The sequence below is a fragment of the Caretta caretta genome, chromosome 4, assembly GCF_965140235.1.
Source record: "Caretta caretta isolate rCarCar2 chromosome 4, rCarCar1.hap1, whole genome shotgun sequence".
NCBI classification, from domain to species: Eukaryota; Metazoa; Chordata; order Testudines; family Cheloniidae; genus Caretta; species Caretta caretta.
Window position 1 is genome coordinate 149,943,375 of NC_134209.1, and position 22,254 is coordinate 149,965,628.

At 45.7% G+C, this 22,254-nt stretch overlaps 1 protein-coding gene across 2 annotated transcripts in view; it reads left to right on the plus strand.

The window, feature by feature from the left end:
- Positions 1-12,579: 12,579 nt before the first annotated feature.
- Positions 12,580-22,254, plus strand: part of CYP26B1 (cytochrome P450 family 26 subfamily B member 1) — a 53,916-nt gene continuing 44,241 nt past the window's right edge. The window contains exons 1-3 of one of the 2 annotated variants that reach the window (XM_048846435.2): positions 12,580-13,037; positions 13,762-13,882; positions 14,799-14,959. The gene's annotated coding sequence lies outside the window, so the exon portion shown is untranslated. Of the gene's footprint in view, positions 13,038-13,761; positions 13,883-14,798; positions 14,960-19,144; positions 19,199-22,254 lie in introns of those variants that run through there. The other variant, XM_048846436.2, reaches the window with a different exon arrangement.

A 22,254-nucleotide genomic window follows, 5' to 3' on the forward strand; every position in this document is an offset into this window, starting at 1 on the left:
ACTGAAGTCAATGGGAGCCCTTCCATTGACTTCTGCTGGCTTTGGAGCAGGCCAATGGGTCCTGATTTAGGAGCCTTAAGTGCTTTTCTGCATGAAGGATGCTTTTTTGAACCACAGCTTTAGTGAGGACGACATGAAGGCTCCTGCAGTGCAGACAGTCAACAAGGCTCATAGTTTATGTACCTACCTCTCAAGTCTCTCTGACTTGATGATCAAAGCACGCAGTTACCGGGTACATAACAATGAACTCCACTGGGAGATATGATTGACTTCTGCATTGTAACTTATTTCCACTGCCTACGGCCATAGTTCTAATAGCTGGCACTGCAACTGGGAAATAATCATTCCTGACAGAAGCAGTCCGTTCCAGCCTGTTGGCAGGTAGCAATCCCTTTATAATGCATGGATAGATATACACAGTAGCATCTCTTCCTCCCTGACCTGCTTTGTAGCCTTGGGAAAGTCACTTCCCCCTCTTAAATTGGACACTCATGGTGCACTCATGTGATAGGACAAGAGGAAAAAACCCATCGTACGTAACCCTATGACTGATCCCCCATCTGCGAGGCCTCCCCATTACATACAATCCTCCTCATCTTGGGAGTCCCTCTCCCCTTCCACCTGCCTTATGTGGAAAGTAGAGTTGGTTGAAATTCTTCATATTTTGAAATTTCCATGAGCAAATCTGTTAATATTTGAAATTTCAATGGGGGAGGGGAGGAGAAATTTTGCAGAAATGTTCTTGATATCTATGTTCCGCTCCCAATCCCTCCATGTTTTTGACTGGATCTAGTGGGAAGTGTTGGGTGGAGGGTTGTTTCAAGGAAAGCTGGGTGAGGAGGAGATGTAAAAATCAAGTTTAAAATAGAAACTGTCTTATAGCCTTAGAATCATAGAATATCAGGGTTGGAAGAGACCTCAGGAGGTCATCTAGTCCAATCCCCTGCTCAAAGCAGAATCAATCCTCAAATAAATCATCCCAGCCAGGGCTTTGTCAAGCCTGACCTTAAAAACTTCAAAGGAAGAAGATTCCACCATCTCCCTAGGTAACGCATTCCAGTGTTTCACCACCCTCCTAGTGAAAAAGTTTTTCCTAATATCCAACCTAAAACTCCCCCACTGAAACTTGAGACCGTTACTCCTCGTTCTGTCATCTAATACCTCTGAGAACAGTCTAGATCCATCCTCTTTGGAACCTCCTTTCAGGTAGTTGAAAGCAGCTATCAAATCCCCCCTCATTCTTCTCTTCCGCAGACTAAACAATCCCAGTTCCCTCTCCTCATAAGTCATGTGCTCCAGCCTCCTAATCATTTTTGTTGCCCTTTGCTGGATACTTTCCAATTTTTCCACATCCTCCTTGTAGTGCGGGGCCCAAAACTGGACACAGTACTCCAGATGAGGCCTCACCAATGTTGAATAGAGGAGAATGATCACGTCCCTTGATCTGCTGGCAATGCCCCTACTTATACAGCCCAAAATGCCATTGGCCTTCTTGGCAACAAGGGCACACTGTTGACTCATATCCAGCTTCTCGTCCACTGTAACTCCTAGGTCCTTTTCTGCAGAACTGCTGCCTAGCCATTCGGTCCCTAGTCTGTAGCGGTGCATTGGGTTCTTCCGTTCTAAGTGCAGGACCCTGCACTTATCCTTATTGAACCTCATCAGATTTTTTTGGCCTAATTGTCCAATTTGTTTAGGTCCCTCTGTACCCTGTCCCCACCCTCCAGTGTATCTACCTTTCCTCCCAGCTTAGTGTCATCTGCAAACTTTCTGAGGGTGCAATCCATCCCATCATCCAATTCATTAACAAAGATGTTGAACAAAACCAGCCGCAGGACCGACCTCTGGGGCACTCTGCTTGATACCGGCTAACAACTAGACATGGAGCCATTGATCACTGCCCGTTGAGCCCGACAATCTAGCCAGCTTTCTATCCACCTTATAGTCCATTCATCCAGCCCATATTTCTTTAACTTGCTGGCAAGAATACTGTGGGAGACTGTGTCAAAAGCTTTGCTAAAGTCAAGATATATTATGTCCACCGCTTTCCCCATATCCACAGAGCCAGTTATCTCCTCATAGAAGGCAATCAGGTTGATCAGGCATGACTTGCCCTTGGTGAATCCATGTTGACTGTTCCTGATCACCTTCCTCTCTTTCAAGTGCTTCAAAATGGATTCCCTGAGGACCTGCTCCATGAATTTTCCAGGGACTGAGGTGAGGCTGACTGGTCTGTGGTTCCCTGGGTTGTTGGTCTTCCCTTTTTTAAAGATGGGCACTATATTTGCCTTTTTCCATTCATCCGGGACCTCCCCTGGTTGCCATGAGTTTTCAAAGATAATAGCCATGGCTCTGCAATCACATCTGCGAACTCCTTTAGCACCCTCAGATGCAGCGTATCCGGCCCCATGGACTTGTGCTCGTCCAGCTTTTCTAAATAGTCCCGAACCACTTCTTCCTTCACAGAGGGCTGGTCACCTCCTCCCCATGCTGTGCTGCCCAGAACAGCAGTGCAGGAGCTGACCGTATCTGTGAAGACCGAGGCAAAAAAAAGCATCGAGTACTTCAGCTTTTTCCACATCATCTGTCACTAGGTTGCCTCCCCTATTCATTAAGGGTTCCACACTTTCCCTGACCTTTTTCTTGTTGCTAACTATCTGTAGAAACCCTTTTTGTTACCCTTCACATCCCTTGCTAGCTGCAACTCCAGTTATGTTTTGGCCTTCCTGATTACGCCCTGCATGCTCAAGCAATATTTTTATACTCCTCTCAAGTCATCTGTCCAAGTTTCCACTTCCGGTAAGCTTCCTTTTTGTGTTTAAGCTCACTGAAGATTTCACTGTTGAGCCAAGCTGGTTGCCTGCCATATTTGCTATTCTTTCTGCACATCGGGATGGTTTGTTCCTGTGCCCTCAATAAGGCTTCTTTAAAATACAGCCAGCTTTCCTGGACTCTTTCCCCCCCTCATATTAGCCTCCCAGGGGATCCTGACCATCAGATCCCTCAGGGAATCAAAGTCTGCTTTTCTGAAGTCCAGGGTCTATATTTTGCTACTTTCCTTTCTTCCTTTTGTGAGGATCCTGAACTCAATCATCTCATGGTCACTGCTGCCCAGGTTGCCCCCACTTCTACTTCCCTGACTAAGTCTTCCCTGTTTGTAAGCAGCCCGTCAAGAGGAGAATGGCCCCTGGTTGCTTCCTCCAGTAGTTTTCTGTGAGAAGAAGCTGTCAGTATGGATTCAAGGGAAGATCCTGGTCTCTGGACAGTTTGGACTCTGACAGGGAAGTGTATCAGGTGCAAAGCAGAGATCCACAGAGACAATCCGGGTACTCTGAAAAGACTTTTGGGAAACTGGCAGTTTATTACATCACTGCCACCATTTGGAATTACAAACTGTGACTCACCTGTGCATATATTATTTACCTGCTTTAACCTTTCAATAACCCTCATTTCCTTTTCTTAGCCAATAAAACTTTAGTCTGTTTACCTCAGAATTGGCTGCCAGCGTGGTCTTTGATGTTAGTTCTGGAGTACCAGTTAATTGATCAGGGGTAAGTGACTGGGCTCTTGGGACTGGAAGCAGCCTAAATGTGATGTGATTTTTGGGGTAAAGTGACCATTTTATCACTGAGTGCAGTTTGTCTGGGTGGCAAGATAGACTGGAGAGGCCAAAGGGACTGTCTGTGACTCCATGGTAAGACTGGTACAGTGATCCAGGAATTCGCACTTGTCACTGGCTTGGTGAAATCTATTATAGAACATACCAGCAGTCTGGGGTGTCTGCCCTGTTTGCTGACAGTCTGCCCTGAGGTAGGTGCTCACAGTCATGAGCCACTCCAGACAGCGTGACACCTGCTTTAAATCATCACTACTCTTTGATCAGCTGGCTCCATGGTTTGATTTAGCTCTGGCGCCTGATCTCCTCTGTGCGGTTCAGACTGAATCCTGCTCTCCTGATCTCATTCTGGTGCCTGCTTTTGTACCCCTGATCCCTTACCCTTCAGCCTTGCCCTCTCCCACTCCCCATCTGCCACCCCTCCTTCCGCGCCACTCCATCTCCTGAAGGATTTTCATAATTCTTTCAGTTTAAATCATTTATGGCATCATTACTAAAACACGGATAAGGACTTAAAAAAAAAAAAAACAACAAAAAAAAACCCCTAAACATACAAACCAGAATTGAGTCCTGGCGCACAGAGTCAACACCCCGCGGCAGTGAGTGGAACAGACTCCACTTTGGCATACACTGACTCTGACCCATGATTTTGTAACTGTACAATGTCCTTTTAACACCAGGCAAATTTAGAACCAATACAAGGAAGTCCACGGATCTGAAAGCCAGACGGGACCATGATGAGATGCTCAAAGCTCCACTCTAGGAATTATTTTGGGGAAGCTCTATGGCCTGTGTTATTCAGCGAGTCAGACTAGTTCCTTCTGGCCTTGGCACCTCTGATGACCTAGTTTGACCTGCATAACACAGGCCATACAATTCACTCAACACTTCCTTCATCGAGCCCATCGCTTTGGCTTGAGCTAAAGTGTATATTTTAGAAAAACACACAGTCTTGACTTAAAGAAAAGGAGTACTTGTGGCACCTTAGAGACTAACCAATTTATTTGAGCATGAGCTTTCGTGAGCTACAGCTCACTTCATCAGATGTTTACCGTGGAAACTGCAGCAGACTGCTGCAGTTTCCACGGTAAACATCTGATGAAGTGAGCTGTAGCTCACGAAAGCTCATGCTCAAATAAATTGGTTAGTCTCTAAGGTGCCACAAGTACTCCTTTTCTTTTTGCGAATACAGACTAACACGGCTGTTCCTCTGAAACCAGTCTTGACTTAGACTCCAACTGAGGGAGAAACTACCATCTTCCCTGGTATGTTAGTTCCAATGGTTAATTACCCTTCCTCTGGAAAATTTGATTGATTTACCCTTTGAATTTGTCCAGCTTCCACTTCCAGCCATAGGGTCTTACATTAGACTCAAGAGCCTTTTAGCATCTGATACCTTCACCCTGTGTAAGATCGAGGCCTCTCAACTTTCTCTGCAATAAACTATATAGATACTACTTCATCCAGCATGTCGTGGGCCTGTGGAATTTACACTGACCCAGGAAGTCAGAGACTTGTGTATTGTTGGATTTTTAAAAGGCTGGGTGATCGTACACTAAAAGCAGGGTAAAGCATTTGCTAATCTCCTGCTTCAGAGCATAAACTGATCATGTCAGAAAGGAATGTCCCCCGATGTACAACATTGCATGACTTGCCAGATGCATTATGGACTTTCCCCCTTCACCTCCCACTCTTGAAGCATTCAGATTCTAGTTAACACCACAGCTGGGATACAGAACTAGATGACCCCAGTTGTATTTAGTAAAAGCAACAGGAGAAAGTGTTACCCAGTGGCTACAGGAAAGAATGGTGAGGTTGTACATTGTGTGCAGATAGGTCTATTAGCCTGAAATTCTTGGATTCACAGTCATGTCCAGCAAGTCAGTCCTAAAGGTCACCTTCAGTCAGACAGGCTGGAGCAATGTTTTATGTGCTGTCTGCAAAGAAAACCCTTGTTCAAACATACATCTAATCAGTAGCCAGGAAAGATGTGACAAAGTATGGCCTCCTAGATGTCAGGGATGGAAAACACCTTTTACCTCATGCAGCTCCGGGCTAAGCCTGAGAGAGGGGGTGGGGGAGTTGATTCAGAGCCTCATGCCCAAGCCTGGGTATGGGCGTGAGTGGAAATAATTCTCCCTCCTCAGACCTTCTGAAATAAGCCTGGTCCCTCCTCAGGGTGCGCACAGCCAGGTAGTTCTCATTTGTGTGACAACCATGCCAGGAGATTTAGGCCTCAGGTTGCTAGGCTCCATACGTATGCGGGGTGAGAGACTGCCCCTCCCCTGAAGAAGAGTTTATAGTATGAATCAACTAGACAACGGGTGGGAGACCGGAAGGATTATTCTGCCCATTTTACACACGGGGTGCAAAGAGACTCTCGCACAGAAAGTAAGTGGTAAAACTGGGACTTAAACGTGGAGTTCCTGAGTCCTAGGTGGCGCCTGCATCTTAGCCACAGGAACATCTGTCTCTGCTAGGCCCCCTCCCTCTTTATCATCCGTTTCATTTGCTATGGGCGAGCGATGAGGAGTTCAGATCTGACTTTTTCATTGGCGCCTCGTTTGAATGAGCTCCCTCCAGTTTAGGGCAGAGGTTTTTAAACTGTGGGGCGCCCCCCCTCCCCAGGCGGGCATGGAGGAACATTCGGGGGAGGGGAGAGCAGCAATGCCAGGCAGCCTGGGCCAGTTCACATGGGAGGGGGGAGACAGAGAGGGAGCATCTCTTCCACCCCCTGACTCACCGCAATAAGCCACCCAGCCTGTGGGTCAGTGCTGAATCCGCCGTGGCCTCTGCACCCAATACTGGCCCCGCCCCCAGAGACCCTCGCATATGTCTTCCTCCACCCTGAAAACCCGAGGGAAGAGGGGCAGGTATTGGCCCTGCCCTAGCGAGTGCAGCTTGACTGCAAGGTAGAAGCAGCCCGTTGCTGAGGAAGCTTTGCCGGTGCCCTGGGTAAGTATCTGTGTGTTTGAAACTTAGATGTGTAACTAATTTTAAATAAAGTTGTGTTAGGTCTCTGTTAGGTTTATGAGTCGGCTATCAGGCTTACTTTTGCAAGTGTCTGTTTTTGTCTGGGCTGAAGGGGGCACAACCAAAAATTGTAACTCAAAGGTGGGAGGGGCTCCACCCAAAAAGTTTGCAAACCACTGGTTTAGGGTTGTGTCTTTTAGGTGCCCAGGATATGATGCTTGAGACAACGGGATGGTATTACAAGGGAAATACATGATGGAAGATTTTTCCCCAGGGTGAGCTTTGCTGCAGAATGCTCCTCTCCCAGGGATGTCATGGGAACCTAATCTCTGAGGACAGAGCCCTGAGGAATATATTTTAGGACTGATCTTTCATTAGCCCAGCACAGGTAAGGCGGTGAACCTCAATTTCTCATATCTGATATGGGCTAGATTCTCAGTGTGTTGTAAACCAGCATTGCTTTATTGAAGTCAATGGAGTGATGTTCATTTATACCAGTTCAGGATCTGTCCCTATGACTTAATTGCTGTAATGCTGATCTGTTAAATTTGCCCCTGCACAAAAGTTCCACCTTCTGGTAGTGGCTGTGCAAATGGGATGGAGAATACTGGAATGTTATTATATAAATGAATGGTGTGGCATTGTCTTGATACAGTGTGCAGAATTGGTCACCCCATCCTAGAAAATATATTGCAGAGTAGGTTCAGAGAAGGGTGACGAGAATGATCAGGGGCCTGGAAAAACTCTGATAGGAAAGAGATTGGAAAGAGTGGGAGTGTTACCTTGGAACGGAGATGAATAAAAGGAGACCTGATAGAAGTAAATAAAATGATGAATGGTCTAGAGAAGGTAGATCAGAAACCACTAGGGTCCCTGTCTCATAGCATAAGAACAAGGGAGACAAAGTGGGTGAGGTAATATCTTTTATTGGACCAACTTCTGTAAGTGAAAGAGAGCAAGCTTTTACCAGCAGAAGTTGGTCCATAAAAAGAGATTACCTCACCCACCTTGTATCTCTAATATCCTGGGACCAACCCAGTTACAACAACACTGCATATAAAAACGAGGGGACAGTCGGTGAAATTGAAAGGTGGCAAAATTCACTACCCATTCAAGGAAATCCATGGTCACATGGGGACCCGTTAGACTGTGGAACTCACTGCCACAGGATGTCATTGAGGTGAAAAACATTCAAAAGACTTTTCAGAGTTCCAAAAGATTCAAAGAGGGATTGAATATTTATATGGATATCTAGAATGTCCAGAGTGGTTTTAGTGAATGCTGACACATTTTGGAAGAGATATTAAACCTTATGCTTCAGGGTTTAAATCAGACTTAAACTATTGGTGGTTAGGAGGACGCAGATTATCCCACAGCTGCTTCCTGCATGTGGCGTTTCTTGTAGCTCCCTCTACAGCTATGGGAGACAGGATTCTAGCCTAGGTGGATCATGGGCCTACTTCATTCTAGCAAGTTCTATGTTCAGAGCTTCCAAGCCCAGAAGGGACCACTGCGATCATCCAGTCTGACCTCCTGCATAGCATAGGCCAGAGAACGTTCCGGAAATAATTCTTGTTGGAACTAGAGAGCATCAGTTATTGATGAGATATAATGATTAATGAAAGGGGTAAGGATGGCAAATAAAGTGTTGCCAAATCTTTCCTTCAGCCTGTGGCTAATCCCTTAATCCTGTGAGTTAGGCACAGAGAGAGGTCCAATAAAACAGTGGTTCTCAACCAGGGGTACGCGTATCCCTAGGGGTGCACAGAGCTCTTCCAGGGGGTACATCAGCTCATCTAGATACTTGCCTAGTTTTACAACAGGCTACAGAAAAAGCACTAGTGAAGTCAGTACAAACTAAAATTTCAGACAGACAATGACTTGTTTATACTGCTCTGTATTACGATACACTGAAACGTAAGTGCAGTATTTATATTGCAATTGATTTATTTAAGAATTAGATGGTAAAAATGAGGAAGTCGGCAGTACTAGTGTGCTGGGGCACTTTTGTATTTTTAGGTCTGATTTTGTAAGCAGGTCGTTTTTAAGTGAGGTGAAACTTGGGGTACGCAAGACAAATTGGACTCCTGAAGGGGGTACAGTCGTCTGGAAAGAGCCTACTGCAATAAAACATCCCAACTCCCCACACCCCAACTGCTGTATATGCAATTTACTGCCTTGCCCATGTGCAGATTTTATGTTCCCTCACATGGGTGTTATTAATAAGGTGCCTCGCCTCGCAATCTGGCTTTAGATCAAGCAGATATGATTGATGGAGCTTTCATACTCATAAACCTTTGTTTGCTCTTTCTTTCTTTCTTTCTTTCTTTCTTTCTTTCTTTCTTTCTTTCTTTCTTTCTTTCTTTCTTTCTTTCTCTTTTAATTCCTGGAGACTGTAGTACAAGCAGAATCCTTGGCTGATGAATTTATCTTTCTCCCTCTGTCCAGGACAGGTGGTTGTGATGTGAAAAGCAGGTTCTCCACCCGTAAATATTTGCAAATACAGTTGTGTATATGTGTGGGTATGAAAGCCAGCCAGCTGAACAGTAGCAGTTCTATCCCTGGGCTACTTTGACGTTGTGATCAGAGGAGCTGGCCAGAGTTCTAATGAAGATAAATGAGGATCCTTCTCCTTGGATCGTCTGTCTTTTATTGATGGGCTGTGGGGTGAAAGGCTAGAAGCTGAATGTTCATTTAAGCAGACGTCACGAGTTTCTGCCGAGGGGAAGGTGTAAGAAAAAACGCCTTGTACTTGAAATTTACTCTCAGGCGAGTGCGCTCAGTTTTACAAGGCTTTCTCCATTCCTTCCCCATCCATCATTTCCCAGGAGTCCTTTGTAAATGCAAATTGCACTTTGATAGGAATAATGCACTGAGCCTCTATTAGTGTCTGTGTAATGGAGAGGGCTATTTTAGTGCCATCACTCTTAAAAGAAGCTCCTCTGTGCCTTATTCTAGGCTGTGTATCAAAAACCAATCTGAAAACACACTCTTGTCCCCTCCCACTCTCTACTTTTCAGCTGGGGTCTGGCTTCAACAGGGCAGCCTGAGTGTTTTACCATATGAATGAGAGCTTGGTCGGCGGCCCCTCTTACCTGCTTCTTATAGCAGGGCTCTCACCAGCAGCACCAGGCACAAATACCCAGCGAGGCTTCCATCAGGCTGCTGCTACTCAGCAGGATTCAGCTACTCACTCCCATTCAGGGCCTAGAAAATTTATGGGGGAACCTTGAGTTTAGGGAGAGGGGGAGCTTATCTTTCTGGTGTACCTGGGGCCATTTCTTGCCCTGCTAGCCCCATCCCTGAACGGCATAAGAGCCAGCTGAAAGTGCAGGCCCCACATTGTTTTGCGTTACAACAATGATAGGAGCCCAAGGCACAGACTAGGCCCCGTCATGCCAGGTACTCTACAAACACCATTTTCTCCCCTCTCTCCGAGGGACACTTTCACACTGCATCTCCTGCTCCCAGCCAGTGGAGCTGCGATTCATGCAGTCGGATCCACTAGAGCTCTGGGCCCAAGATGCGCTTACCAGGTTTTGGAAATGTTTGACGTCGTTTCTCTGGCTTGGAAACGAATCCGTTTTTTATTTTTTGTTTTGTTTTGTTTTTTTAACTGAAATTAAAACCATTACTGAATTTTGATACCTGAGACATTTCCACGACCGTTTCACGAATGGGGTGGACCAAAAAGTCAGGAAAATTTTTGAAAAAAATCAACCTTTTTTTTTAATTTTCAGAAAAGGGGCTTTTTTTTTTTTTACCCAACCCTTTTCCTTTGAAAAAATTCGACCCGTTCCAGGCTGCATGGAGGCAGATCCACTGGCCTGCACAGAACCCTGTTGTAAAGCAGTCCAGGATGGTAAGAGAATATGGGACAGATTTCCAGCTAGTTGGCTGCATTGGAACCATGCCAATTTACACCAGCTGACTTCAATCATGCTCTACAGATTTACACCAACCGGGAGTGCGCCCCATTTACTTCTAATCTGGCCGGTTCCCTGGACCCCATGCACCATGTGGGATTGTGCTTAATACCGAGCACAGGAGTGGATTTTAATCTGAGCAGGATCTGTCTGACTCAGCCTGGTGCTCAAAACAAAAAGGAACAAAAAGAAATGTTCTTGAAACACCTCCCACGCAAAGATGGGACGTTGTTAATGACCAAACAAAAAAACAAACCAAAAACACAATGGAGTGGGGACAAGCCAAAAAAAAAAAAAAACCCAAACAAAAAAACCCCAAAGGAACAAGGAGAAAAATAATTCAATAAATCACGTAAATGGGATGATGGGAGAACAAAGGAGGGAAAAATAAAAAGCACAGAGGGAATTTTTCTGTTCTAGAAAAGCAGAGGACAGGATGGGGGAGGCAGAGCCATTGAAGTGAAATTTTGAACTCGAACGACAAAAGGAAAAGAAATTAAATCCAGCTCTGCTCCCTCGGGTGGGCGAAGGGGGACAGTTGTCTTTATTTTCTCATTTTCTTTAAAGACGGGAGACCAATGGCAACACTTAGCAAGAACCTCCCAGCCACAACAGGGGGGAATGAGACCCGAAATAAACTCCTCTAGGAAACTGGGAGTTTAACTCCACCTCCGAGTGATGCTCTCACACATGATATATCTTGGCCCCCTCTTACCATAACATCAGAGCACCTCACAGTCTTGACCAGTGCTGTCGAGTAAGGCAGGGCTATTATCCCGTGTTACAGAGGAGGAACTGAGATGCACCCAAGGGCACACAGCCAGGAACCCCCATTTCCCAAGTCCCGGCCAAGAGTCCTGACCCCTGGACCACCCTTCCTCTCATATCCCTCTGCCGTGGGCAGATGTAGCCATCTCTCCCTGAGACTCCGCCCATTTAGGGTACTTGTTTATGCAGCACTGAGCACACTGGGGCCCTGTCGGGTCCTTGGGCAGCACCTCAATAGAAATAACGCTGCTGAAGATTTCCTCTCGCAGAGCCAAAAATCTCCTCTTGGCTCCACGCAGCAGCTCCGGGCTGCAACATTCTTCTCTCCCCGGTCTTGCGGCTCTTGAAGTGGGGAGCAAGGAATTGCTACTGGGTGGATCCAACGCTTTGGTCATTAAGCCCTCTCCTTCCTATTCACTGTGACGTCTTTTCACCCCGTGCCGCTTACCTGGCCGTTTAAGTCAGCTGGGTTGGGGTCTTAGCCATCAGCACAGCTGCGCTGGTGCAAACCCTTGTGTAAATCACACTGCCCCAGTGTAAATCATGTCCATTCCAGGCGTTTGCACCCCGGGTGGCTGCCCTGACATCCCAGCATGCACCAGGCGGACGTGCATGATGCTGCAACCGCCACCAGCCATGGCTCTTACTAAAAATCCCATTGAAGCCAGTGGGAGCATTCGCTGGTGTAAGTGCTGGGCCCAAGAGTGGGCGTTAGCAGGATCAGGCCCTAGATTCAGGCAGGGTCTTGGGCAGCAGCGTGGGCAAGAAATATAACCTTTGCTGGCAATGAGGAATTGCCATCAACAAGAGCCTGAGCGTGGGTGCCCTCGATCTGCCAAGGGGAAGAGCTAGCTGCCCCTGTGGCAAGTGATATTTTATTCCAGCTAAATACTCTCTTTCCCAGGCACTTTCCTGTGGAGAAGGCAGGGCCCGCGCTGTGTTTTGCCGCCTGACGGTGGAAGAGAGAAAGTGTTTGAAATTGGAAACATGGGAACTGCCAGTCTGGATCGGACCTGAGCTCCGTGACTGATTGTGTCTCCGGCAGGGGCCAGTGCCAGATGCCCAAGGAACATGTCAGAACCCTGCAGTGGGTGGGTGTGGAATAAATGGCCCCCACATTAGGTCTTAAACCGATCTCTCAGCTTACTCCCTGAAACCTACCATTTTATCTCCCTGCCAACAGGCTCGTTGTCAGCATTAACTGTTATCACTCTAGATATTCTTGTTCTCCATGTGAACGGCCAATCCCTCTTCAAATCCTGCTCAATTCAAATGGATTTTTCACAGTCAGTGAGGAAAAGGGGAAAGTCTCCTGCCCTCCCTAAAATACACTCCTGCCTCATCAGACAATTACCTTGGTTACCAGGTCTCTTAGGTTTCAATACCCATTCCCCAGAAAAAGGGGATAAAGTGAGTGTGGGAGAATGTATTCGAAGGAGATTAAAGAACCCCCCAAAACCGAAGGGAGCCAGTTCATTAGCTGCATCCCTACCTGTATTCTGACATGGCCACGTCTGGCCAATTTACAGTCAATCAAAAACTAAAAGTCTGGCTGAAGTGTCAGCCTAAGGAGCAAAGAAGCCAGAACTGCGGAGTTGTTTGGAGCAAAGCTGTCTCTTCTGAGGTGTCTGTGGACGGCCTTTGGGACACATCCTCTTTCAGAGCTAATTAATTTGTCCGTCATTTGATAGCTAGGTGGGCCAAGCACAATCCTTTGAGCATCAGCTGGGAAGAGCCACCTTTCAAACAGGCAGGTAAGTTGAATGAGGATGGGGTTGGGAGGAGGGAAAGCAGATTCTAGGGTAAGAGAGATGAATATGGTTTCCGTCTTAATGAACGTAAATGGATTTTGGAGGCTGTGGTATTTTATGTGGGTGTCTTGTGTTCTTAAATATAATTGTTCCCATGTCTGAGTCTAAGGGATAAGGGCACCGCATAGACTGAAAGGATAAATGGATACATTTTCACACCAAAATTCTGGCAACGCCCTATCCATGCTGCATGCCCAGATTATTATATTCAGTAAAATTTCACCCGAGGATCTAAAAGCACTTTACAAACATTAGCCAAATACAGTTCCACATTCAGTACTTTTTTCTCTCTCACACAGATGGGCGTGTTTGATTGATAATTGTCCTGCTATTTGTTAACTTCCCTGTCTCCCACCGGGTAGGTTGTGAGGCCTGAATGAATTAATGTTTGCAAAGTGCTCTGAGATCCTCAGATGCAAAAAGCTACAGAAAAGCAAGGGGTTAGTAGTCATGTTTGAAGAGTAGTTTTAAAAAGAGCCATCAGTTTGGAAAAATGAGAATCGACCCAGTGAAAATTAGTCTCTGTGGGGTCTCAGGAATCAGTAGGTGATACAGAAAAGCTGTCACTGGCAAATGGTATCTGCTCTGAATGATTTTCAGAACAACAAGCTAAACTGCTAATCCCCATTGCATGATCTGTTTCAACACCTGTTCTCCTTTCTCTTAGGTGCCACAGGGATACCATCTTTGCACTGGAACTGCTTTCTGATCTCTAAACAGTGGGAGAGGCTACACCAGGACTTATAAAGGGAGGAAGGATACCCTGAAATGAAGGGAAGAGATAACTGGTGAGCTCAGCACACAAGTTAGCGTGTCAGTTAGCACAATGAGCGACACTTGGGCTAATACTGCAGGATTAGCTCGGATCTCTGCAGCTCTTTTTACCTGTCAAAAAATAAGCATTTGTTTGAGATATATGAGCTACCTTTATGCAGCAGAAGCAGTTCTGGCTGCTGTAAAAATTTGATTGTCAAGGATGCTAGACATGGTTTTCTCTCTCTGAGTTCTAACTGGAAAGGTGGATAAAGTTTCTTGTTTTAAATCTAACACCTTCCTTCCCCCCTCAACCTCCCACCTGCTAATCACACTTTTTTTTAAGGATGCTTTCCTAGTTTTATTTTTGGAAGGGGGGTTGGAATGGCCTTCCATAACTCACTAACAATGAGGATGTGGGACAGAAACACAGACATAGGTAAAATGAAGAAATAATTAGTGTCTGTTAAACTATCTTGTAGGTGAGTGACACATGAGTTTCTGCTGCAGGGTTAGATGGGGTTGTTCCATCTCTTTTTTTACCCACTAAAACATAAACACTTATTAGAGAAATCCAGGTTGTGTGAGACTAAGGATTAGCTCCGGCTGAAACATGGTGAAGAATTGCCCCAAAAATATATCCAAAAAATCTGAAATAATTTTCATTCCACCAGCCCTGAACAGGAACAATTTTGAGTTTATTCAGTTGTTTTTTAACAACAATATTGTTTTTTTAAATGTTTTCTGTCTCTCTCTCACTCTCACACACACACACCCCACTTTTCTATTTTGGCATTGAAGATGGGGAAAAGAAAATTTAAAAAAAATCATTTTCTGGTTTTGTCGAAAAAATGGAAAAAGTTTTTTAAAACCCCACAGATTACTCACAAAAAGATTCATTTTTGATTAAAGCCTGTTTATTTTTCCAATAATTGTTTATTTCCTTCAAAGAATTTCAACCAGTTCTTCCACTGACGGGCTGGATTTTGGGAGGTGCTGCGGTCAAAGGGAGGTGAAGCTGCTCGACGTGTCTCTGGACCAAGCCACCTCCTGCTCTCTCCCTTACTCTGACTCTGCAATCAACTGTGACGCTCCTGTTCTCATCCCCCCAGGTTAGCACAGCAGGGCAGGTTTGGTGACGGGGCTGTGCTACGTCTTTGCCTTTCTCAGCTTTGTCCAACAGAGCCCAGCCTGGAGGCCATCAGGATCTTGTTTTCCGTAGGTGACTGAGATAAATGGTGTGTGTTTGTCTGCTGGTTTGCCTTTATGGGTTGGCACACTGTGCCTCGTTCCCCCTTCTGACTCATCGGTGTCTTTCACTGCTATGGGTGGCGGGTACGTTACACAGGTTAGACACTAACCCCGGATCTGGTGCTCTGTGTGGAACGCAGAAGCGGTATTAATCGTGCGACAAGGTCATTGTGTAAAACAAGCCATTCGCGAGGGGCTAACCTCTCCTGGGGACTGATTCTGCTCCACTTACCCTGCTCGCCCCATAGGCTTCAGTCCAAAGGTTCCTGATTTGGGGCCCGACCCTGCCGTCACATAGGCCTTTGATTCCTGGTCCACAGCCGTACTCAGAAAAGCACTTAAGCACATGCTTCACTTCAGACCCTTGCTTAAGTCTCACAGGACTACTCACGTGCTTAAAGGTACGCAGGTGCGGAATTCGGGCTGGGGGTGAAAGGCTGATCAGTGAATGCAGGGCTCACTCTGGTGCGTTGGCCTTGCTGAAGTCGATGGGGTGGGGACCGCTTGCAGCGGTGAGCTCAGTGCGCTGAAGTGACGTTCTAGCAGCATCGGGCTTGGATGCCGGAGAAAGCAGGGTCTGCAAGGACCCGATCCGGTAACGACGCTTCGTTAACTCAGTGCAGCACCGTGCAGGAAGCAGGGGTCTGCCCGCTGCAGGATCCCAGCCTAAGGTGGTTGGCTCCCTTCCCATTTGGAGCAGGGATGAAGATGAAGTGGGATTGAGGAAGGCAAGTCCCCTGCCTATAGTGAAGTCGTCTCTCCCCCCCTTCTCGCTCTCTTTGGTTCTTACTGAACTATCCAAGCTGGACTGGAGCTGATTCTCATCCCCAGCTCATAAAAAACACTAATGAAGAGCAAATTTCGTTGGGGGCCTTTTGGAACGTAGCCACCTGAGCTGCCCGGTTGTGGCTTCTCCGGAAGAGACCTACCAGGGTTTCCTGCCCACGCCGTCCCCCCCACCTCTGCAAACGACCCCATTCCAATCCTGGAGCTCACGAGGAATCCAACGCATCTTGAGCGCCTCATTTCAGCATTGAAGGAGACAATGAATTCCACATCTAGCTTCCCTTGGTTTGTGACGAGAATTTAATAAGTAAACAAGGCATGATTTAGGGCAGAGGAAAAAGCAACCCGGTCCCCCTTTTGGTGGGTTAAAAAGCAGGGCGTCTGCAGCCCTTTGTCTGTCGCTAATATAAAATCACGTGCTGTCCCTTCAGCTGAAATGTAAAAGCCAGCGCTCTTCAACGCTCTCTCTCTATTCATGCTTTTAGCCTTCCTTCCAGGCTTGTAATGAGGGGAGGGGAGGGGAGTAGGAAAGAGCTGGGCAAAGTGGTGAAAACCAGGAAAACTATGCAAGGTAACACCGGGATGGATAGCACATCCCAGCTACAAATGAACTAACAGCCCAATGCACTCAGCATTTGCACCCAGGCAAACTTGGGTTTTAAAAAGGACTTTCCGAGCAAAGTTTAAATTCTTCAGATTCCCTCGCAACTGCATTTCCTTGAAGCTGTCCCATCAGCAATGCTTTTTATCAAGGGATCTGGGGTGTGTGTGTATATAATATAACATTTAAATTACTGCAGCAACATCTTCAAGCCATGATCCCTTTAAAATATATGTACGCCTACTTGCCTTACCTTGCAATTCTTGTCTTGGATTATGTTAGCATTTTCATTTGAGATGAATGGGGGAATTCAGTCTCATTTATTTCCCCTCCAGAGCAGAATAAGATATTTCTCATTATGCCTTTTTAATTTTACAAAGGGCCACATAGCATGCAGAATAACAGGGGTTGCATTCTTGCACTGATGCACAAATTCTAAGGCAGCCCCGTCTTTCGAGTAATTATCTGCTGTGTGCAGAAGATCTAGGCAGCAGAAAAGCCAGATGGTTTGCAAAGAAGACTGATATTTGGGAGAAAGATTTCTGTGGCAGTGGAATAAAAGTGAAGGGTGTCAGGAGAGGAAGAATTCATACTTTTTTTTTTTTTTTTTAAACGGGGGAGGCTTACAAGCATCCGGACAATTTCCAGAGGGACATTTTAAAAGAGAGAAACAAAAGGGAAAAATTAAAAAATGGAAAAGAAAGTCAGAAAACTCTGAAAAATGAACAAAAAGAATCAAAATCTGGGGGGGAAGGGGGGAAATTCCCCAATCAGAATCTCAAAGCCAGGAAACTTTATTTAAAGCCTGAGATTATTAAGAATTTGTAGTTATGTCCGGTCTTTCAGTTAAAGACTTCAAGAGACTATTCTTTCCCTATTCATCATCAGCAGCAAGAAGCTTGAGCTATTTGTGTGTTCAGCATCTCCCGCCCAGAAACGAGACGTACAAACTGTTCCTAACTAACCAAGAAAGGAAAAGCAGCGCACAAGTGTCTTGACTCGGAAGTCGTCCTGCATAGGGAGCAGGTCCCAAGCTGATCTCTTCCTTACGTAGGATGTTTCTATAAGGAAGCAGTAGAGGATAAATGTCATTCAAGCGAGGAACGTTAGCAAGTAGATCTGTGGATGGAAAGTGTACGTAATAGGCTGCTTCCCTCTGTGCCTCTGAGGGGAATCCTTCTCTGGTGCTAGGATCAGCAATGGGAGCAAATACATAGATCATTAGTGTGAGGACTCACTGAATATCTCTCTCCAGCGCCCCTAGCCCTCTAGCCTTATGCTCTATTTGCAACAGGGAACTATCGATGAAATCTGTACTAAGTGACTGGATCCTGCTTTGGAGAAGTCTGTAAAGGGAGCAGGATCTGAGGGTCTGATTCCCATTTAAACTAAGGCCCCTTTACACCTCTTTGGCAGTGAAAAGAGGCCTTAAAGTGAATGTAAATATTATAACATGTCTTACACATTTATGTAAAGGGGCCTTAGTGTAAATGAGAATCAATCAGCTAAATCTCCAGCAGTCACCCCGTTCCCAATACAAGGCCCCCAATACAATTTTCTTGAAGCTCAGTTTAAAGCCTAATTCTGCAAAGCCACCAATTGTAGCTGGTCACTCGGGGCAGGTTCCGCCGTAGTAAGAAAAGAAGCGACACCCTTGCCCCTTTTCTGGGGTTGTGTTTGTAGCTCTTTAGCCCCTGTCCCTAACAAAGTTTGGAATTCTACCACGCTGCATTCTTCTCAAGAGAACACACACGCAAAAAGAAGAATATCAAAATGATCTGGCTCCTTTCTCTTGTTAGTATCATATTAAACAAAAGACAGATGGGGAGAAAAGGAACGAAGGAAAGGAGGGGAAAAATATCACCTGTTCCCATGCAATCTTAAAGCGATCAGTCATTATCTCTGAAGCTTCACATTTCTAAAGGGCTCTTCCCCCCCCCCCCCCCCGCCGCCTTTTGAACACCGACATCTTGTTAAAAACGAGAAGAGCTCATGAATTTTAAGCTCCCCAAATTTGCCTTCCTCCCTGTGGTTAGAACTTTAACATGCAGGAGAGACATTAAAATGAAATAAAACCAAATGCCACCAAAACGAAAATCAAGCAAACCCACCCAAAGGGCCCCAAATCCTTGCCTTTCACGCGGCTGTTTCTACATTTGACAAAAGCCCTTGGTTTTCTGTCATTCTTTTCATTTCCTTGATGGATCCCCAATTGTCAAGCCTTCAAGAAAATGCACTTTAGCTCTTTGTCACCAAATGTAATTTGATAAACTCTTTGCAGAAACATACTGGTTTCTGAGTCTTTTCAAAAACTGTTACTGCAGGGAGAAGGGATGTGGCGGGGGAGAAGATATTTGAGAATCTTAATTGAACATTTAAAAACATGTTTTCATGGGGAGGTTGCGGGGGGAGAGAAAAAGAACAACAAGCAAAAAAAAAAAAGTTTAATCTGCGATCTGAAATGTGCACGCTCATGTGAGGGGCGGCAGGGTGTGTGTGTGGGGGGTGGGCCCTACCTTGCCACAGCTCTTAAATGCTTATGAATACTCATTTTCAGACATCATGCTGTGGGCGGATACCACACCAGCTTTTATTCTATAAAATGCTCTTGGCTTCTTTCATGGGGGGAACAATCTGTAGGAGGTACAGATTTGGGGGTGGGGGGGTGGGGGAGCAGTAAATTGTTCAAGTCAAGTTGGACTCTAAGTATTTGGTAAGTTACAAGTTTTTGTTTGTTTGAACTTTGAAATGTTTTACCTATTTGAGATCCCAGCCTGCAGAATGTAGAAAATAGTGCTAACTGGGGCTGGCATCAGATGACTGATGCTTCCAGATCTGGGGAATTTGATCCAGTTGCTCTCTAAACCTTCTTATCCATCTCTTTTTCTGAATTGCTTCAGTCAAAGTTTTTCATCTTAGGGGTGAGCTACCCAGCAACTTGTAAATTTCAATGCAGGGTGTAAGTTGTCCGATGGTCAATAACTCAGGGCCAGATCCCCAGCTGGCGAAAATGGATCTAGCTCCATTGAAGTCAATAAGGAACATCTCCAGCTGAAGTAACTTCATTGAAGTCAGTGGAGTTACAGCAATGTATGCTAGCTGAGAATCTAGCCCATAAACTTTAGAATTATTTTGTTTTAAAAAAAATGGTGACCAGAAAGCCAGCTGGAAATTAAATTGCAGGGTCATGTTTTTTCAATTAATAACTCAGCAAGGATGATGCTTAAATTACAGAGAAATTGGAGATTTTATTTAAATTAAATCAGATCTTTAATAGATTCTGTTTGTCTGGCTGAGCTGGATGTGGGGTTTACATTAATGTATCCACATTTATTTGTTGTAATTTTACACAGACAGTTAAGTGTGTAAAGTGCTTTGAGATCCACCCATGTGAAATATGCGATAAAAATATAAACCCCTTATTGTTAAAGGGGAGAAAACTAAAGCCTAGATCATATAAAACAAATAATCTAAATAAAAAAGAGAAGCAGAATGAAATCCATTTTGAACAAAGTAGAGCAGAGGGGAATATATGTCCAAAGGTTTCAGATTTTTGATGAAAACTGACTTTAAATCAAATACAAACATTATGCTTTTGTGTGTAGTTAGGTATGAAGTATAAGAAGATGGCTTCTGTAATGGTCAGAACAGAATCAAAAATAGCAGTGGTGCATTTCCAATCCATAGCAGTCTTTATTTATTGTTTTGGGGTTTTTTTTTTTACTTTGGTGGCTAAAATATGAGTCGAAACAGATCAGTATGTTAAAAAGATGTCCGTTGCCAAAAGGCAACAAATGCTTGACAAAATACAAAATAATTTCATAAGCAAATGCTACATTTCAGAAGGAAACAGGACCTAGAAATGTCTATTTCATGGCAGGTGATAAAAAATATATCTGCTAGCATGGAGTGGATTCAGTTTTTCCTGCATAATATTCATAGCCAGGCATGTAAAAGTACGGCAGGAGAGTTTGTGTAGTGAAAAGAGGGAACGCAAAATGTATATGGGGGAGTGATGTGTTGAGAAAGGTAAATCTCGTGCTCCTGTTTACCCTCACATAATACAGGAACGAGGCGGCACGCAATGAAAATGAAAGGCTGCAGCAAATTTAAAATTAAGAAATATGTATAGATTGGTTTTTACATAATGCATAATTAACCTGTGGGACTCTGCCATTCTCTCCAAACTGAGAGCTTAACAGGATTATAAAAAGGACTGGACATTTGTGTGGATACAATGAGACCATCCAGTTACATTTAACAGAATTGTTTTAAATAAAAAGCTTGGAAAGGGATATAAACTCCCATGCTTCAGGGCAATCACTAACTGACGGGTCAGGAAGAAACTCTTTCTGTGGGCAGATTATTCCACAGTTGCTCAATACATGAGGGTTGTGTTTTTTGGTTTTGTTGGTTTTTTTTGGGGGGGGGGGGCGGTTTGCATCTTCCTCTGAAGCATCTGACACTGGTGGTTGTCAGAGACAGGATACTCGGCTAGATGGACCCCTTGTCCGAGCTGCCCCGGCATTTCCTACAATCCTTAAGGTTAGTGCAAAAGCAAGCTAGGTGATAGGTTATGTTACACGGGATAACATCATCCCCCATGGATCTGGGAGGGCTTCTCACTCTGTCTGTGTAGAAGGAGCACCCTTTCCCCACCACAGCTCCTTCCCACCCCCATTCCCAGATTTTTTGTGGGGTTGAGTCTCCATATGTAGGGCAAGGTGAAAGAAGCAAGCTGGGGTTGCACACACTTTGCCCTTAATCCAGGCACCAGTGAATATGGCTGGACAATAGAGTTCAGCACAGCCATGCTAACAGCAATGGAGCTGTGCTGTCAGGGCAGTGGGGCAGACTGGTGGGGAAGCAGTGGGGCCTGGCTTCCAATATATCCCTGAGGTCTACAGGTGCTGGGGTCCAAATCCCCTTCTCAGGGAGTGCCCCTCCCCCCCCCCTTTTCTGGTGGAACGATCAGATGGGGATTCCCTTAGGGGAACATCAGAGCCACCTCCCCTCCTGAGGGATTTTCAAATGGGCGGGGGTGGGAGGGGTGGGGGGGAAAGGCATGGTGTGGTCCTCTGCGTTAACCCCAAACTCTCTGGCTGGAGGGAACAGAGCCTGGGAAAGATTAACTCAGCAGCCAGGTCACCGCTGCGGGGGGTTGCTTCAGGGGCTGCAGATTGGGATGGGCTGTGCGCAGACTGATACAAAGGGGGTTTGTGGGGGGGGGGGAGAGGAGGGGGAATGATGCATGGGCAACGGGGAAAGTGCTTCTGCTTGAGAGATTCTAATAACCAGTTTTCAGAGTAACAGCCGTAGTCTCTAAGGTGCCACAAGTACTCCTTTGCTAATAACCAGGTGGCCCCAGAAGGAGGAACAGTTGTCAGGGTAATACCAGCAGGGGACAGGCCTGCCCCTCTGGGCGAGGGAAGGAAATGCAGGGATGCTCTAATTGTCAGGCAGAGGGAATTGCTTTTTTAAAGTCACAGTCCCTCTGGAGAGGGATTATTTAGGGGCAGACGTCTGACACACGGAGAGCTCCATAGCTCTCCCCTGGTGTGTGTGTGTGCTGTTGGGAAGAATGCAGGGCTGTAATCATGCCCTGCCTTTAAGTGAGCCCTGCGGGCGCGTCCCCTTACCCCCCTATGCACAGCCATGAAAGTCAAAAGCACAATCCAGCCCTTCGCATGGTCACTGGGCCGCAGGGGGGCGAGATGCAGCACAGTTGTGGTGGGGTTACGGCACATCCGTGCGGAGAATGAAGTATGA